Raw genomic sequence first — 19,629 nt, 5'->3', positions numbered from 1 at the left:
TATTCTTGGTCTCTCGTCTTGGTTGCCAAAGTCGACCTTAAAACTTGGGCTTGTGACTCTTTTAAGTAAAGTTCAATACCCTGTTATACGAAGTTATGCCACCATAAGAAAATTTAGATGTCTTTTCTTTGCTTAAAGTACACTTCAGTGTTTCAAAAATATTACTCAATTAGTAATATAGAATCGTATTTTCGGTTTCCTTGTCTAATCCGCTGTTTTGGCGAAGAGTTCAGCTCAGTTGCACTCAGCACGTAAACATTGAACGCGATGGTTCTCGCAAACGATTTACTACTCATTTTTTCAATAAAAAATCTCACATTCTTTACTAGTCTGTCATGTTGTGAGGAAGAATAAAATACGCACTTTACTATCAAATCTTATGCAGATTAAGATCCCAATTTTTTTTTTCTTGCAAAAACTGTTTTCGTAGATTAATTCAATAGCCGCCGTTTTGTGCCACTATATATTATATACCCCTTTTATGCACAAAAAGATAAGTTTTGATTTTTTTTCTTACTCCCAAAATAAATTGTGAAATAGAGGCCAGTTTTTAGACTTTTTATTCAAAGAAAATTTAAATCAAATAGATTAAGATGAATTAGATTACATATATGTGTATGTGGTATATACTTACATATATATTCTTTTGGATTTCTATATTTTATTTTTTTATATCCGAAGCATAAGATGATTTAAAATATTTTTCCTTAAGTTTAGTTTTTCTCTTTGAATATGTCTGAAGGATGTTGTTGCGCTTCGCGTCAACGTCAACGCCGTTAACATCTCTTAACTGAACATACGAAGTGTTGCGGTTGTCGTGTAACGTTCACTTGTCATTTACCATAAGAATATACATAGGCACACACATCCTCCGTTCAGCTTTGTGTTTAGCAACTTGCTTCACTGTTGCAAGCCACAAAAGTGATAAGATATGAGCGCGCTGTCAGTCGGTGTTGCCGCGGCCTTTCATTGCCTCCTTGCAGCAGTGTTGGCCAACTGGGATTGGCTTTTGTTTAGCAGTCATCAATTCGATTCTTTTGCTGGTTTTCTGCTCCACTTGCCATTCTATGTGAGGCTACGACCGACAATAACAACAGCAACAACCGCAACTTCAAGTCTGCGATATGACAGACATCGCAATTATGACGCGCAGAAATTGAACTAATTAAGATTATTAAAAGACGATTTTTGTATTTGAGATATCTAACTATAGCGGCTTTCCTGTTTTATCATTGTATGAACGTCGTTGACGGCCAGTTTCCTCTTAACTCTTAGCGGCAAAGCGTACGTTGGTGTCTAGTGGTTCGCTGCTGCGTGAAACGTTTTGCATATATAGTATGTATCTATTTAAAATATACATATAAGTATATTTTGTTGAGAGTAAACATTTGTGGAAATACACTTTTGTCTATGAAATTACATTTTCATTTCATTACGCCTAAGTAACGGCATAAACAACACGAAACCCTTTTACAGGTATTTATAGACCACCTGGTAGTTCTCGGCTAGACTTCGAAGCTGGAATCTTTATCAGCTGATTCCAAAGATATAAAATATCGGTGTTTGACTTGAATGTCCTTTTAGCCGGTCACTTAGTAAAGATCTCGCTGGAGTAGTCTTTTCATACCTCTTAAATCTAAGAAACGTACTATATATTGATAGGTCGATTGATTAAGGCGACTAATAACAATAACATACAATTCATTTGTTAAAGGAAGAAAGGAATATCTTAATATTATTTGTTCAAATGGATGCCAATCGGACCGCAATTAATTAAAACATCCATTACTGAAGGTAACACAATGGCTTTCCTGCACTCTTATTATTGAATTCGGTCCAGATTTTATCGATAGAGATGTCGATAGCACCCAAACCGGTTTTAGTAGTTCCAATATAATGGCAATAAGAAGAATCCTCAATAGTTTGAAAGCCAAGATTAACGGCACTGTACTGCGATGGATGGGCATACTTATTTCGCCCAATTTATTAGAAATAATGTAGATCAACGACTTATGACTATGACTAGGGTATCTGTAGAAATTATGCGAAAATTTAAATATTTCCCGATTCTTTGGTATAAATGCGATATTTTTTGACAGTATAATCAATGACTGTAACTTCATATTGAATTGCCGAGTACGTAATATCATCAAAACAGTAGGGGTCAATGGGACAATGTGAACCCTCTGATGTCTTAAACCAAATAATTGTTTTGCTAAAGATCTCCGTTAAATACTTTCTGAGTTTGTTGCCATATCAGCCTTTATTTCTTTCTGTTTAAGGTTCACTTGTGAATTATTATTGAACTACCTTCTTTGCTTAAACGCATATATATAGCGCAACCTGTGACTGAAGCACAAAATGGTCTAACCCATTCAGACAGCATCGTAGTTTAGGTGTTAAGTTAATTATTTACAGCAATGTGTTTGAGTAGATACTGTTAAATAAATTTTTGAAATGTTGCTAATAAAATTTATTAACTGGCTTATTATTTTATAAGAAAAATATAATTTTTTAGTAAAACTAATTTACTTAGGGCAAGTTTTTTGAATATTATATAACTTTTGATAATTTTGTAACAAATATAAATATGTATCAGTGTACATATATTAATTAAACATATCCGTCTACGAAGAACGAAGTTCTACACGTAATAAAGTCATGTCTATATTTCCTGTTTGGAAAAAAATGCCTAGAATCGAGCTTTTTCACACAGCTTAAATCTATTTTTAATTGATTGCCGCTTTTCGACATTTTCGAATGTAAAACGAATACACAATTCGTCGCTGCGGCGACTATGATAGATGAACAAAGCAAACTAAAACAAAAAAGCAGCAAGAAGAAAGGAAACCAATTAAAATGTAATTTAGCAAAACGATATGAAAATTAATAATATGAATACACATATACATATATATACATATATATACGGAGATATATAAAATATATACATACATATAATGGAATTTTCATATCAGAGATATCAGAATATTCGTACACAAGCATATTTGCACAGCAACAACACTCATATGTGATGTCAGCTTCGTCGACGTTGACATTTTACTGTCAAAATAATTGATAAAAATAATTAGCCAATGTGTTGACACCCAAAAGTGTCTGTTGCCGACGCTTGCCGTTGTGGCAAATAGCGCTAATGCCTTACCATTTCACGTGGTCAGCGTCAACGGTGTTGGTGTTTCATTTTCCTTCAAAATAATTAGTTGATTCTTGTTTTTGCTTCAAATATAACGCTGTGCGAAAAACCCGTTTGGCAGCTTCTGCGTTCGCTACTGTGCAGTCGGCTGAATTCGCCGCTACATTTACATAGTGTGAGTGCGCACACGTCTATACTGTGTATGTGCGCGGTATGCATGTATGTGTGTGCACTATTTGCCATCACTGTCGCTGTCGCCAGACTGTTATTGCTTTTACTATTGTTTTTGTTGTTGGTTGCGTTTAATTGACAGTGACTTTGTTTCTGGTTTTCTGGCAACTTGCCACATTGAACACATTTACATTTTTGTCGTTGTTGCAAGTGATAAGAGTAACACATCGTTATATGTGTGGTGCGTGTGGATGTTTCTTCCGTTGACTGGTTGATGACTGCTTCACTTGTTGGTGCGTTCAGCGGCTGAGTGAATGTGTCTTCTGGCTTGGAATGCCTGCGTTGCCACTTCATTTTGTGGTGCAGAAAGTAACACGCTTATTAATGTCTGTCATTCCAGGCAAATTTTCTGCGTTAAGTATTGTTCTGGCAGTTTGTTGGCTGCATTTGTCAACCGATTTGGCCGCTGGTGGAGACGGCAGTTTGCGTAGGTTGAGTTTGACGGGCGAAAGCGTTGATACAAGCAACATTCTCATCGTTTATTGTTTCATACTCGTATGTGATGAAAAAGTTTGAAACCGAATGACAGCGGTAATAATCTTTTTGTACAACAAAAACTAACTAATTAATATTTTTTTAATACTTTCATTATTTCTTTCCTAATCTTCAATATATATTGTTTAAATGGTTATCTTTGTTACTATACCTTCAAGTACAAAAACTTGATAAATTGGGTATTTTTTTCTAATATAACTTAAAACTCACTTCAACTTTCTAAATAGGTTGCTTTTAATTTTTAAAATTTTTCCTATCATCTTTACTTAAAACCAAAAATCATCAGGTTGCTATCTGCTCAAAATAATTCCTAAAATCGCCGCAGTGGTTTCTAAAATTGAAATAGTCACAAACAAGTTTTTTGCAAGCTTTCAACTAAAAATAATATCTTGTGTACTAAAAAAAATATATTGGGTCTACGACGATATTCGTACAGTTTTTCACAAACTGAAAATTTATTTAAGAAAAACATGTACAGTAGTATTATTCAGTGTGTTGCTATAACATTTCCCATCTTTCGGACAATTTGTGGATTTCATCTCAAAAGAGCTATCAGGGTAAGCACCCTGTACTGATGTAAACGTATTCTAGAGAGGGCGTTCTGCATCTTCCGAAACAAATGGTAGTCAGAAAGGCAAGTTCTCATTTTCCTTATTTCCCCATTTTCAAAATAGTTTTTAACTGGTCTTGGAACATGAGGCCGATCCTTGTCACGTTTCCTCTTACGGTAATCGCTCGGTTATATTATAATGAACACTTTTCATCACCAGACCCAATTCGATGTAAAAACGACTTTTTTCTAGCGTTCAAACCTCATTTCTGACAAACATAATCGTCTTTCGAATTCTCTTGGCTTCAATTTCTTTTACTTTGAATGTTCCCGTCTGCTTTTCAACTTTTTGAGACTTATATTTGAGCCTCTCTCAAAGATTCTGCGAGCTCTTTTTGTGGTTGGCAGTAATCTTCAGCCAGCAGTGCTCCAAGTTTCTGATCTTCATACTTTTTAATCCAACGGAGCGTTCTTCGTCTCTCAAGTCAATTCAGATGCTTAGTGTCTAATTCATAATGTTCAGATATAAACTTATATATATGCATTTGTAGTAAATACGAGTCTATTCCAACAACGTGTTGGTGTTTAACTATGCGTTAAATTTCCCCAAACTTTTACCACAAAAATCTGCTATTAACACGCGATTTGCGCCGATCTTTTTATTTTACACTTTCATTTTAGTACTAAGAGTGCTAAATACGTTAAAAAGATATACTTATAACACATGTACTCATACGCTTAGCACAATTGAAGCGTTACTTAATGCTACAGTTCTTTCTAGTAGCTCACACACGCTCTTAATACTTGCGCTTTCGATTGCAGCAAAGTGGAAAATATTCAGTTGCGGTGTTGCGGGTATGAAGACACATACATAAGAAGATATACTTATATACTAATGTACATATTTCATGTAGTAGGTATATATATGTATATGACTTCACTTTAAGAATCCGTGTCTAGGTAATCCGGCGCGAAGAACTAGAACGTAACGCATGTGTTAATCATCTTAATACGGTGCTAAGCTTGCATGCACAAACAAGCTTAGTTTCTTCAAGCATTCACACATTTTAAAAAAAAAATTTAAGCAAATGCTTGCAATGAAAGTGAATTGCAGTTGTTTTCACCAAAAATGGTAAAACAACGTATTCAATGCATATTGAACTTGCTGCAAGTAGGAGGTATGAATCTTCGGAGACCAAAGACTTAAGCAACGAACTTTTTGATTAATGCGTGTTCACTTGACATTAAGCTTCCTCTTATGCTTTGTAATTTTATTGTCGCAATTAAGAGCTTACATATATATGTACATTCATATTTCTAATGTGGCATGTTGCAATTACTTACAATATTTTATTTGCACATTACCGACACGAGCGCTGCATAGAAATGAGCGTCATAGGTTGCTGTCGTTGTTGTTGCACTGTATACGGTGGTTGCCATACAATTTCTATTATTTATGCGTAATTAAACACTTTGTATGCGAATATTTTGTCGTAATTAGCTAGTTAGTTGTCGGCATGTGTTCGCAAGTGCAAGTGATGGAGACTGATGTCGAGTGATGGCGCTGGCAAACAAGACGAATGACTAAATATTAGACTGACTGTCTGTTTACAGTAGCGCATGTAAGGCATTTGGTTGAAACGCTGGTGTAGTCTGTGGCACTAATTGTGCGCTGCTGTCAATTGGTTTGGTGTCATTGGTGAACGGTAGATGACAGTAAGTATGGCGTTGTTTCATGAAAGGTGGATTATTATACATATGTTTGCTAAAATGAGGCTGCACTGCATTTAGCTTAATCGCACAGTGGCGAGATGCAAATAATTTTTTCAATTAATGTAGTACTGTTCAACAAAGAAATACAATTAACTAAATAATTGAGCAATTAAGAGGCCAAACGACTTTAAAACGCTTAAAAGCATCAAAGTTAAGTTTGTAAGCTGCTAATTTTCTCAACGCTTAAAATTAGATTCCGAAATATTTTGTTTTCTTTTTTATTTTTTATCTATTAAAAAAATCCCTGAAAATTTAAGCCTTTAATATTAATATTAAGGACTGTTCCAAGGCACGTAAAAATTTTCCATTGAAAATACACGACATTTTTATTTTTAAATTTCTATAGCTCAGAGGCATTTTATGGCATCGCTTTGACCTTAGACACATATTTCTCAGAATTGAACATTCTACAAAAGTGCCCATTGCGACAAAGTCGAAACTTACACCGGCGAGGTAGTACGGGGCTCTACACCTGACTTTCCAACGAAATTCGCTATTTTCGGCTATAGAAAAAACGTGCATGACAAACTTGCAGGAGATTTTATTTGCTACAAAAAAGATTCGAGGTCAAAACCGCTATCATTAATATTTCTCGAGATATTCGGCTTTTTAAGTATGGCTTTATAGAATTTTCATAGTTGGTATGTAATGAAAAATTATTATAAGCCAGATGAATTCAGGCGGCAAGCGAAAGAGTTTTTTTAATCCAGATTTTGAATTGATTCTGCATAATTCGGAATATCATCCACATATAAAGATAGTAAAAGTTGACAAAATCCAAAAAAATTATACTCCTTCGTTTTGATTCTCCTTAAAATATATTTTTTGTATATTATGGTTCAATATTACGCCTTAACCAATTCCCTACTCAGTGGAAGTGTGCTGAAATTGTTATGGTGCTCAAACCAGGTAAAGCCGAGAACGAAATCACTTCACATAGGCCAATCAGTTTGTTGTCTTTATTTTCCAAAATATTTTTGCCTTTTGCCAATACTGAAAGAAAATAAGGTGATATACGAACATCAGTTTGGGTTTCGCCGTTATCACGGTACACCCAACCAATGCCAACGTGTAGGTACTACATTTCTGGTTCCTTAGAACGTAAAGAATACGGTTCAGAAGCATTTTTGGGGTTTCAGAAAGCATTCAATAGAGTTTGGCACCATGGCACTATTTAAATTAAAAAACATATTCTCCTCTCTGGTATATCCAATCCTTAAGTCCTACTAACATAAGATACATGAATGCTGTAGTACCGCAGGGTAGTGTTCTTGGTCCTGTACTTCACACCATTTTTAACTCTGACTTACCTGTAAATGAAAATGTATTAATTGCTATTTATGCTGATGACTTTGCTGTATTGTCGTCAAGCCAGACTCCAATTGAAGCAACCAATTTGTTGCAAGAAGAATTGAACAAGGTACAGACTTGGTTAAGTTGCTGGAAAATGAAAGTAAACATGAATAAATTTATGCATGTTTTTTTATATTAGGACGAGGCGATAGCTCTTTCTTGCTTTTAAATGGAAATACAATACCTAAAGTGATAGCGTTAAATGCTTCGGTATGCACTTGGACAAACGGTTGACATGAAATCAGCACTTGCATGTGCCAAAAATAAAAACTAAACAACTACATATATTGGCTACTGGGACATAAGACGCCGTTACATCTTGAAAGTAAATTGCTATTGTATAACGCCTAACTAAAAGCTATATGAACCAACGGTTTGCAGGTTTGGGGAACTGCCAGTACTTCAAATATTTAAAATTTTGAAAGAATCAAATCAAAAACTTTAAGATTAATTACAAACGCCACTTGGTTCATAACGAATAAAGGCATACATTCGGATTTTAATATGCCTTTTATTAAACTGTGTAAATATGATGTGCTAAATTCATATTTACACAGAATCATGAGAACCCTTTGGCAATAATGTTATTAGATGACCGTAATGAAATTACTAGGCTGAGAAGTAAACATGTTTCAGATTTCCAGGAAATAAGTAGTAAATATTAAATTACATTAAAATGCATTATTAAATTTGTCAATATAAGCGCTTGAAATAAGAATATATGAAATGTATATTGTACATTATTATTGATAACATTGGATATCAACAATATAAGTAAGATTCTGATTTTTAATCTAATTTACTTATTATTTAAAAAAAAAAATAGGTTGCAAATAAAACATATTTAAACAAAAAATAGTAATATTTTCATAGCCAAGAGACACTGATTTATAAAGTACTACTACTTAGTATGAAAAAAAACTTAATAACTTCATGAAAGCACTTTCCTATCAACTTTGATAAATTGTGAACAACTAGTTAAAACTCTTTGGCAAGCTTCAGAATTTTTTCTTAAAATAAATTTTCGTTTCGTTTTGATTGGAATTGTTCCACTGTCCACCACCATACTACCGAGCGCATATAATTAAAATCGCGCTACTCGTTATGAATACAAATGCAAATACCACTATTAATTATTGTTTATGTCTGCACAACTCGGCTGACAAAATTTACATATTTGCGACTAAATAAGTGTTCACAAGAGTTTAGCATGCGCAATAGCGGCGCAAGTGCACACGCTTGGCGTTTGACTTATTACTATACTCGTATGCATATATATGAATATGCTTGGTAAGTGTGTGTGCTTGTGTTTTTGTGTAAATATTTACTTGTTTAGCTAAATAAATAACGACAATTACAACTTTGGCAATTAGTAGATTTTACAGTAATAAAAACGGTATTTGAAAGAGAGAGAGAGAGAGAGAAAAATAAAAGGAGAAGCTAACAAAAGAGTCAACAATTATTTGGTATAAATTGATTTTGTTATTTAGGAGCTGATGCTCCCTCGATGCTCCTTCTTCTTCTGCTTCTACAGGCGGCTTCGAACGCAAGAAAGAAGCGTTCTGCGGCAAGTGCAGCTTCATGCACATGTCTGTCTTCAAACACACAACTATGTTGTGACATTGTTGTTTTTAGCTTTTTGTTTTGTTCTTCTTTGGTTAAGAGTTGGCCTTGCTACTGTTGTTGTTATTGTCATTATCTTGCAGCTAATTTCCTGCCGCAACTGCGGTTTTATGGCAATGTTGTAAGATTTTTACAGCCTTGCCGGCCACAGTCAAGCACCGTTTGAGTGTGGCCGTGCCGATGACAGCCCGGACAGACAGTGCTGCCATACCAATTGAATTGCTGCCACCACTGTCATTGTGCTACCAAAGCAGATACTACCTATTTGTGCATATGTGTGAGTCTATGTTATTACAGCCACCGCCGTTGACCCTTCGGCTCTTTAGTTTTCGGCGAAAATGGTAAAAATTTTGCGGCTTAAAACCAACAACAGACAGCGTAACCAACCGTATGCCTTTCTCATTGGTTCCAGTGGATATGTATGTGTGTGTGAACGCCAATCGTGGCAGTTGTACGCTTTTGCGCGCATGCGGCATTGCGAAAAACCCCTCAGTCAAGATTTATGCCTTTGGCGCAGAGGAAAACATGAGCACCAACCCCGTACTCCTCGAGCACTCATCAGCCAGTCGGTCAGTTAGTGAATTTGCAGTTAGTTAATGTTAGTTGGTCGGTGGCTATGTTGTGTTGTTGCTGTGCTGCTGCAAAGCTGTTTAGTTTCATATTTCCTTGGTCATTGTGTGATAAGCATGTACTTAGCATTGTAATTAAGAGTTTGCTCGTAAATTTTGTTTGTGAAATGAAATATTTTCACCTAATGAATTTGACTGGGCGACTGGGCGACTGGCGCAAAGCGGTTGCTTGTACTTGCCTGGTGCTCAGCCAGTCAACAGACACGCCGTTGCTGCATTAGTGTTCATTGCCGTTGGAGCTACATCATTTCCAGCATCAGCCGTCAAGCCAATCCGCAACTGAGCAGTCATTTGCAACATTAGCGAAATGTTTCTCTGCATAAAATTTCACTACGGATCTTTTGCGTTTATTACTACTTCGTTTTTATACCCGAAGCCCGAATTCGTAGAGGTAAAGGAAATTTGTAGTTATGGCAAGAGAAAAGTACTTGAAAGAGTTCTGAACTCGTTTAATTTAGTTATAGACAGAGTTTGCTTTGATACTCTAATACAGTTTGGAGTTTAATAAGGTCTCCAACTCAACCGGCTAATTTAATTTTGAAGAATAACTATTTTCGAAAGGTTCGCTATCAAAAAATTACTGGAAATAATTTAGCAAACAAATTTGGAGACACAATTTTGCACTTATCTGCTTAAAATATTTTTTTTCTCATTTCTGTGTTCTTGATATATAGTTGGTGTAGTGGTGGTTTTGTCACTTTCTTGTCACTTATACCTGTTTTTATAACAGTTCTTGTATCAGTATAATGCCAATATCAATACTAACTTTATGCAGACAATAAAAATACAGTATTAAGGTCAGCAGTTTTTATATCATTAGTATTACACTTTTATACCAGTTGTATGCCAGTGTTTTACAATTTTTTTTACAAATATAAGTACCGAGAAATCAATATGGAAATTTGCCCAAAACAAAATTCTAGGAATAACTTAAAAGAAAATTTAAATTCCTTGTTTAGCTGTAGTAAAAAAATTTCGTATATTTCTAGGATATTAATTAAATTATCCTTATTAAACCAATTTCACAAACAATTTCTCAAATATTCATATGCTCGTACTTACTAACCCAACCAAATCCCGTAAAGCGAAGAGAACCAGGTGCGCTCTCAATACTTATTAGCGCTATGCACTGGTTAAATATGAACTTGACGTGAACTCCGGTTTCTTTATACCCTTTTTACAATTTATTGCTGTTTGCTATTGCAGATATGCTTCTTTACACACTTAAGATTTCAATATTTATGGAGATTTTAATGCAAATTTTTCCACATGTTAATAAAGCGCTTGCTGCTAAGTTGCTTGCAAGCTTTTCTTGTGTATTAAAATTTTAATACGATTCGAAATGTGTAACGGAATGAGGTGGTTATTAAATTTGTTTAACTTATTACGCGCATCATTTGCCGTAAGGGATTGACGAATGTGCTACGTGGTTATTTTAGTTTAGAGAGCGACTCATTTTATTTTAGAACTGTGCGTCTCCCCACATTACAAGCATTTATTTTGAGTTTTAATTAAATCAAGATTTAACTCCAAGCCTGGAGTATTTAAAATAATTATACTGCATATCTAAGATTGCTGGAAATTCATAGTCAAAAATGTTTAACGTAAATCTCTTTGACACTTAATAGCACGTTTTTTAAGCTTTTTTCTTTTCTTTGGATATTAGAATTTTGGTTCAGTTTGACCATGTGTGATTTTTGCGGCCTTAAATGTCTCGAAAAAAATTAGACTGATCTAACTCGTGATCATGATAAGCATAATCACGACTTTGAATTTTCGAACTCAAAAATGAAAATTGATGTTTTTATATAATTTGGCAATAACTTTACTAGTATGGATTTTTAAAGCGTGCTTGTAATGAGCTGTTTCTTGCTTTAGCAGAACTTCACAATAATTCTTACCGTGTTAACAGGTTATATTGTAAATTGTGACTCATTTATGCCTATATCTATGTTGGCAAAAGTTTCTGAGGAAAAGAAGCCAGACTGGCTTTAAATCGTTCAGAAGACATGATAAAACACCAAAAATTACATGACACGAGACTCTGCGACTTTTCTTAATTTTTCTCTCTATGGCATTCCCTAATTAAGTTGGTAGCGATGGAGATGAGGGAACTTTGAACAGTTGATATCAAAGTATTCGGAATACCCGCTAAAACTGCCGAAACTAAATTTCGAGGAACGATTATTTAATCGGACTAGTGAGTTCCCGCAAAAAAACATATATTTAAAGTTATGTAGGCATATTAAGCTTTATTGAAGAACCAATTACATAAAAATCATTTCGAAATATGAACTACCCAAAACTTGTTTTTTAATTACCATTAACATTTATTCGACAGTACCATCTGTGGAAAATGCTATTAAAAAAATATGTATTTCCGGGGCTCTATCCCGAAACAGATAGTTTTCTATCAAGTAAAATGCCAAATACCACACACACAACACAAATACAAATTCAGAGTAATGGAACGCGAGCAAAATGTGTTGGAATTTTTTATTACATAAATGATGAATATATTATAAAGAAATTAGAATGAAGAGGTAAAAAAATATTTATATTTCTACAGATAAATTTGAAACACCCTCAGCAGATGTAACTGTATACATAAGTAACTATTTCGGAAAACGTCGTCGCTCGCTTAAGGGATAATATCAGGCTTTCCCCAAACAGAAAGAAGATTTGACCAGCTATTAAATTATTACTAAAATTATATCATAACTATGAGTCACTGCCTAGCTCAAAGACACAGCTAAAAGAATATTCTAGACCTTTTCCATATTTAACCTCAATTTAATAGCTTCATTTGAGGCACACGTCAAATGGTTGAAAGGAGTTAGTAGAATGTCAGTGTGAACAAACAGTGCACATGCGCAGCACTACAAATATTGCCTTCAAACAACGAAAGCAAACTCTTGAATTTAGTATGTGCATATGTATGCACCTACGAGAATATAAATAGGTTTCGACGCATGCGCTGGAGCAAGAGCCCAGCAAAGGCGGCATACTGGCCACGGAAATGCACGCTGCTATTTGTCTTAGCTTCCTTTGGCTTCATGAAAGTCTTTGCTAAACAACAAGCTGCAATCACTTTGCCATTGTTGTTGTTGTTGTCATTTTGAGCGCAGTTAACTTCAATCATCCAAACCGTAGTGCCACAGCAAAGATGCGAGATTACTGTTGGCTTTCTTTAATGATTAGAACACGTTGTGCGTGCGTATGTACTTAAGATGACTGAGAAAGCAACGCAGAAGATGCATTATTTTCCTTGTTTTACTTTTGTATTCTTTTTTTTTAGTTTACTAGTAGATATTGCTATTAACGACACAGTACAACGCGCACTAGGTATACACCTACTGGTAGTTGGAGAGATTAGTAATTCGTCAGAGAAGAGTAGTTTTAAATAATGCTTAAATAACCTCAAAGTGAGGTTGAAGAGAAGCGGAGGTTGTAAAGCGGAGCTAAAATTTATTCAAATTAAGCTCTTCCTACATGACGCTTATTTCAATTGATTTTGGGTGCTTACAATTCGTTATTAAAATTATACAAAATTCGGACTAGTGTGTTCCCGAAATGAGTGATTCTAAGATTCGTCCTATTGTGTTACAATTGACTTTTATGTTGCACAAAGACTTTTCTGTAAGTAAAAAAATACATGTTCGCAATCAAACGTAGATAACAACAACAACTATGTGTTTTATGAAGACTTGTTAGTAACTTTATTGTTGTTTCTGTGGTTCTGCAATGCACTCTATTCCGCCACTATTTTTCGCTCAAGTATCCGAAGATTTGCATGTCTATCGTATCTGTTGCCGTTTCTATTTCATTTCTATTGCAGCCATTAGTCGTTGTTTATGTGTTGAGAAAAGCAGCTGCAATATTTTGAAACCGACGAAAGACAAAATTATCCAATCGTTGCAGTTATGACAACATTTCAACTGACATTTCCGCACACTTTCATGTCTAATGTTGGCTACAAATTCAAAGTCATTGCCAAATAGGAGGTAAAGGGATTTAATAAAAGGAAAAAATTATGTGAGAGTATGAGCTGACTACGCGACATAACTTTTAAAACATAAACGACATAAAAAACCAGTTAAAACAAATAATAAAGAAGCCTGTGACGATTTTATGAAGGCAAGTTATGAATCATTTCAGAAGAATCCATGTTTTGAAAAGAGTTTTTGGAGAACAGACAATATTTTAACAGTATTTTTATGTTTTGGCCTAAACTTGAAATTATTAACATTTGCTATAAAGTTTTAAACAAACAAAGTTAACCATGCAAAGCTATTTCATCTCGCGATTCATAACACGATGTTTCGGAATTGTATTTAATTATTATTTTTGAAACATAAAACATGTAAATAAAAATTCCAATGCGGAATCTATCGTAATTTTTTGCGTTCTTGTATGTTAGAAAGTACATAGTTAATGATAGTGATTGGAATTTTCGCCTAAAGGTGGGCAACATGAATTTCAAAACACCTACTATGCCCAAATGCAGTTAAACTGGCATTTAATAAGTGTTTCTTGAGGTGGAGCTGAAAGAAAATTTTCACTGAAGCTGATTCGTTTGAAAATAATATATTTAGGGTGGCGCCGCTATTGATGTGGACTCTCAGTTGAGCCTAATTTTTCGATATGACCGCTATACTAAAATAAATCGGTAGTGGCTTTTAGCGAAAGAAGCTCTTAACACATTGAGTGCCATGGCTACACGTTTTCGTGCGACAGGCATTGTCTGGCCTTAGGTATTGTCATGTGTTTTTGGTTTTTTAAATGTATTTCTAGTAGCCTAATGTTTGCCCTAAATTTTGGTCCGAGTTTCATAGAGATGTCTTAATTTTTGCGGTTTTTATAATAAAAACTCGGAGGTTCTTTTTAATTTTGAAAATTTATTGGAATTCATTCGATATTTCGGAAAAAAAAGTATAAAAAAGATATTGGAAAATTAAAATTAGGATATGATAACTCCAATTACATGGATTTTTTACATTAATTTTTTAGATGTGTATATTTTGGAAAGCAATCAATGCACAATTGGGGAGTGTTGGGGCATTGCGGACAGTACGAAGTTGTCCTTTTGATATTCTTTCTTGCTTCCTTTCGACTAAATTTTCTTTTTGCTTCAGCGTAGCATAAAACACAAGCACGTCGGATGGTTTTATTATTTTCATCTACTCTTTTTGTGATAATATGATTTGATTGCGATATAGACTGCGGGGATGTGAGATCTATGTATAGTAGGCCCGTATATTAATGTTTCTATTCGTAGCTGCTTTATACACAGTATAGGTATTTACCACGGAAAGTCCAAGTAAAAGTTCAATTCCCAGCTTTCGGTACCATTTTAACCCTTTGCGAAGGGTATTTTCGTATGAAGCCATTTGGTCGGAAAGATCAATGCCTGATTTCCCCTTATTATATTCTACCACAGCCAGTGGCTTTTCTGTTGCTCGTCTTTTACGTCTCGCTCCTTGACTAGTTGAAGGCTCCGCAGGATTATGTGCTCTATCTGTTATGGATACCATTATCGGGGCATGTAAATGTAAAGGAAAATGCGTAAAACGAAAAAAAAATAAGAAATAGCAAAAAAAATTGCGTCGCACATTTTCGTATGACATCTATTTTCACGATTGCAATTCCGTCGTGCAGTGCCATGTCGTAAGGAAACGTGCGACAAAAAAAAAACCGTTATAAAATCCAAAATAAACCACAAAATCATCCGGAATTGGCGCAGAACTGAATATTTTCTACTTTTACACCAGCTTATAGCAAAAAATGTGCTTGGCACCCGGGGAAGGTTTTCGTCAAAACCCCTTGGCACTCAATGTGTTAAAAGGGGCTGCTTGGAATGTGTAAGGACTCTCGTCAGCTAAAACTTTGAAAATGTCTCGAAAAATAGAATTCAGACAATATATTACATATATTTTAATTAAGTAGACTACAAACTATCGAATTAATTGGCTTATTGTTTAAAACAAAAAAAAAAATAATAATAATAAAAACGAGTGTGATATTTAACATCACTCTACTATTAACCATTTCTCATTTTGTTAGACACGCGTATCTCCAAATTCGTTATTTCTAAAAGCACCAAAAATAGTAACATTTCATCTGAATGTTACACTAAGCCCCGAACCGGCAAAGAGACGTATGCGTCTACCACAAGCCAAGCCCATACATATTAAGTGAAATACTCACGCGTATCGTGCCTAGGCAATTAAGTGTGATTATGTTCTTCAAATTTAAAAAATAAATATATGCAATTCATAAAAGTATCATTTGAAGTGCCTCCGGAGTTCGGACAGACTTTTGAGGCTGGATTATTCGACAGCAGCGCTAAGCTTTAGCTTACTAATGCTTTGAATGCGATCTCTTGAACGGAGTTGAGTCTAAAAATAGCAAAAAGTTAGGGTTTCATATAAATAAAAGAAGCTAAAAATTTGTTGTGAGAAGTTTATCTTCCACAAAATCTTTTTTCCCAGCGCCACTTTCTCTGATATTATCAGTCAAGTTGGTGGTTGATTGTCTGCTCTGAACAAAATGTAATTTTCCCTCGCCGCTTTTTCAGGCAACTGATTAAATCGAACAACTAACTGGCATGCACATACTCGTATACACACTTACTTAGATTTGTACTCGCATTGTTTTATAATTAGAAACAGTTGTTTGTATAAAAAGGAAGTTTGTTCTTATTTTACTGCTTGGCTGACTGTTGGCGGGTCGGTCGAACTGCTTGCAGTTAGAAGGCGCCCGTAGTGAGGAAAAACTCATTTATCAATTATAGAAATCAACAGTCGGACAGTTGGACAGCGGCAAAAGTGACAGGCGAGCAGTGGCATTGCATTTGTATTTTAATAATTTTAATTTGTTTTTAATTTGTACACATGCGCAAACACTTACAGACACATACACATGAATTGTGGTAGAAAATGCATTCCACTAGCCATGACCATGACTTTTCGAAATTGTTGTAATTCGAAAATTCTCTTGCCGGCTTTTGTCGGCAACTTGTAGAGCAACGCCTGTGTTTAAAAGCAGATATACATACTTACAGATATGTACACTCATGCTCACACAATAAATGCACTCCTACACACGCATGCGCATACTACATTTATGCATGTATGTAAGCCGCTGTGTATGCACCTTGAGAGCAATAATCATCACCATTATTTTTGTATTTGTTGTACATTACATATTTCCGTTTCGAGATCTTTATAAGCACTAGCGCCAATGCCAACGCCAACGCCAAAAGCAACAACAAACCAAGGCTTGTGTTTTTTGTACAAATGAATACAACATTATTTTCTGCGGCCTCTGAGGACTTCGTTTTTTGATATAGCAAAGTGCTTCCAAGCGTTTTCAAAAATACCCTTGTTGTGTGTGCATTTGTATATGTGTGGAAATTCATAAGAAAACTAAATTGAAATGTTTATGGTATTGGTTGAATAGAAATTAAAACTTTTTGTATTATATGTTGCTTTTATGTAATATGCTCTTCTGAATTTTTTGGAAAGTACATATGTATGTCGATGTAGCTTAGGCTAAACTATGAAATTTGAGTAAAAGTACTAGAAAAAGGCAAAGCTTTCGTCCAATTTTTATTTAAAATTTCTCTTTTTTAACTTAAAAAAAAGCATTTACAAACTTTATAAGTTACATGTACCATAGCTTTTACTCCCTTAAGGCACATTCCTTAACCACTATTCTTTTTGACCTTGCTGCCTGGAGGTACCTATGCGTAACACCTTCCTCTTCGGGTTTTATTACTTTGGCGCAATTCGGTTCATAGATTTTCTTTCTTTTTACTGCCTCTTAATGCTTTGTTTAGATTTGATATCATCCAAGTAGATTGAGCCAAGTTCGTTCGATTTTTATTCGTAGAAGTCTAATGTTGGCCTGAAAGTGGTTTGCAAGAATACCATAAATATAGCAGTGGCGGATTTAGAGAGAGGAAAAGGGGGAAATCCCTCTCAAGAGCTAACGGTCTTATTAACCATTTTACTACCCTGAAAACATAGAAAGTAACAGATATATAATCCAGAAATTTGCCGTTTTATTCCGAAAACGAAATTAAAGAATGTCTCCATTTTTAAATACAATATAATAAATAATGCTAACATACCACTGAAGTTATAAGTTGTAGCAAAGTATGCAGATTAAGTTGTTAATAAATCCAATCAGATCCGTAACTGAAAGTGCTAAATTTGAAGCGACACTCCTTGATAGAGAACATGAAATAAGTAGATGCTGCATTCAACTTCATCTTTGATAAGTTCACCGTTTCATTATCCTCGTATCCTCCAAGTTTTTCAAGAAAGAAAAATTAGTAACTGGGTAAATAAGGAAACAGCGGAAAAAGCAACGATACTTGTCGCATCCGTGTGCAAACTTTAATTTATAATTGGGATTTTTTGCCTATGTGATATTCTATCTCTAACTCATTCACTGAGCGTGATTCTCAAGAAAGAATCGGTCGCTCTGGCAAATATGATAGATACGCTGTTTGTACAGTTTCGAAATCGAAGACAAAAAGTTGAGTAATATTTTCAATCCACAGGGTCTAAGTGTATGTATAGTATATTTCTCTGTTGGATCCAAAAGATGCGCTTTCCTAGAGAAGTATTGGATGGATTTCAACTGAGTTTGCTACTTCCAGAAAAAGTATGTGCTTTGAAAACCAAGAAATTTTATTGACTGCTTAATAGATAGATTCAAAGGCCTTATGGATAATGACAACCGCATCCGCCCCTGCGTATAGAATATGTGTTATATGCAAGCGATGATATTTTAGACTCGTGCTGTTTTTATATTTGAAGAATGTTTGATTCTTAAGTCTATTTGCAAAATTCGTCTCTCAGGAGAGAAGAGTTGAGTGCAAATTATAGAAGATAATTACTAAAATTCAAGATGGTGCATACTATGTGAAAATGGATTGGAGTCAAACAAAAACGTTTAAAATTTGTGAATATTTTTAAAAGCAATCGTCTAAATTATTCCAAACCGAATAGTCCAACAAGTCGTCACTTCGTAAATCCTACTACCTAATAATGAGAATATTAAATTATCATATTAAGAGCCATGACCACCTAGGTCATGTGATTTAAAGTACACTTTGAGAAGGTACTTTGATCCAATAATCTATGCTGCTTAACCAGGAGAGAATTGATCCACCCGTTCCTGTGACAGTCAGATTTACTTTACTAAAACGTGTGCACATCTTTACCCGTCCAAGACATATCTACCCCGCAATATTCTTCCAAAATATTTGGAAAATTACTATTTGTTGCAATAACATCAGTTTATTGAAACCATTGTATTCGACCCTCATTTGGTTGAAAAATTTCATCAACATGATGACATTCATTAGACTCAGTCGTGTTGCCTGGAAATAATTTACAATCCATCCAAGAATATTGATCTTTAATTGCACAAATGCGTTGTTTTTGTTATGCAGATTCAACAACCATGGCAAAGTACAGATCTGGTAAATGGTGTGAGTGTGTACACTTTTACGGCCTTCGGTCTTCTGGAGTATTTCGTGTTAGAGAATATTTCTATTTATTTTATGTATATGTACGCACGTGTGCTAATGCCATTAAACATATATATCTTAAATACCATTGCATTAATGCTGCTCTTATATGGTGAGCAATTTAGCGTTATTGGACAATCATTTAAAATATACATATGTACATGCATATAAAAATGTCAAATTCATTCTCCAACAACAGTTCTCGAAATAAATGACTTTTGTTTCCATTTGTACTCTTGTTATTTTATTGTTGGAATTGTATATCTTTATTTAGATT

General features: G+C 34.7%; 1 protein-coding gene across 1 annotated transcript in view; it reads left to right on the top strand.

Moving 5' to 3' along the window:
• LOC105223592 (protein dachsous) overlaps positions 1-19,629 on the top strand; it is a 243,140-nt gene that overhangs the window by 10,477 nt on the left and 213,034 nt on the right. The gene's annotated exons all lie outside the window — the stretch shown is intronic.

This window comes from Bactrocera dorsalis, chromosome 1, assembly GCF_023373825.1.
Source record: "Bactrocera dorsalis isolate Fly_Bdor chromosome 1, ASM2337382v1, whole genome shotgun sequence".
NCBI lineage: Eukaryota > Metazoa > Arthropoda > Insecta > Diptera > Tephritidae > Bactrocera > Bactrocera dorsalis.
Note: the sequence above shows the minus strand (reverse complement) of the source record. Positions and strands in the feature narration are given on the sequence as shown.